The sequence below is a fragment of the Capsicum annuum genome, chromosome 9 (assembly GCF_002878395.1).
Source record: "Capsicum annuum cultivar UCD-10X-F1 chromosome 9, UCD10Xv1.1, whole genome shotgun sequence".
Taxonomy (NCBI): domain Eukaryota; kingdom Viridiplantae; phylum Streptophyta; class Magnoliopsida; order Solanales; family Solanaceae; genus Capsicum; species Capsicum annuum.
The window spans coordinates 53,359,186-53,360,594 of NC_061119.1; positions in this window are offsets into that span (position 1 = coordinate 53,359,186).

A 1,409-nucleotide genomic window follows, 5' to 3' on the forward strand; every position below is an offset into this window, starting at 1 on the left:
GCGGTCTCCATTTTGGCTAGGGATGCTAGACGGTTGCACTGTATAGTTATCCTTGTGGTTAAGGTTCAGTGGAGACCTCAACCTGTAGATGAGGCTACTTGGAAGGTTGAGTATAATATGCGTACTTTCTATCCCCAACTCTTTATTTATTCAGGTATTTCTTTGTCTTAGTTCGAGGACGAACTAGATTTTTAGTGGTGGATGATGTAACAACCTGAAAATTTGATGAAATATGTGAAATTTATAATTTTGTGTGATTTAACTGTTTACCCCTTCTCGTAGTTGTATTATGGTATTTCTGGAGTGTGGAGTTGATTGGCACAATTTTCAATGCACTTTGATACCATTTTTGTGATATTGTGATTTTTAATGGCTTCGAAAGCCTTATTTTGGACTTATGTGGATATCTTTTGATCCATGCAATTTATGGTTGAACGGATTACGCTGGCAACTTCGGAATATAGAGTTTAGGTTTGGTAGACCTTTGGTTTGAGTCCCAGCACACCCGAGCTTTTTCGACCTATTGATCAAAAAGTTGGAAAATTAAAAATATGGGTGTGGGACTCATATTTGGTCGAAACAACCTCAGATGGAAAAACGGCTCTACCAACAGATTCAGAATGTCAATTTTGGGGTGGTAACATGTTTGGTGTAATTTTACGGCTTTTAAATCTCATTTCGATCATCGATTTAGAAAATTATGATTTCGAGTTTCAGGAGTCAACTTTGTGAAAATGATGTTTTTTTAAAGAATCCAATATAGCCATTGAGATTGGAACGTCGAATTTAATGTGATTGCATAGTTCGTTAGCACATATCGAACTCCGAACGAATCTCGGGCACCCATCAAAGTTCGTTTGGACTTCCAAAATTCTGCTACAGTGCAGATTTTTCTTCTGTAAATAACAGTTTTTTTTTACCCCTTTTTGGCCAATTTTGTCCATTCTTTCACCTTGCTTCTTGAGAGTTAAACCCTAAAATAGTGTGGGAGCTTAAAAGTGAAGCTTGTGGGAGCCTGGACAACTAGATTAACATCTATTTCTTGATTCTACTACGGATTTAAGGTAAGAAATCACCTCTTTTCTTAGTAATTCTTGATTAAATTTTAAAAAAATCCAAAATCTTAGGACTTGACTTTAAACCCCAATTTCACTCCTTTTCGCATGAATAATGTTTTTAATCTTATAATCACTAGTTTTTCATCAATTTAACCTACAAAACAACTCTGATTCTTGATTTTAACCTGAATTTTAAAGATTTTACCCAATAAAGCTTAGAAATGGTTTTTCTTTGATTTGAACCTCGTTTTTTACTCAATTTAACTTGGATTTTCAGCTGTAGATTCCTAAAAATATGGGTAACACATTTTTGAAGTAAATTTATGATTTTACCCTTCTTATTCGAAAATC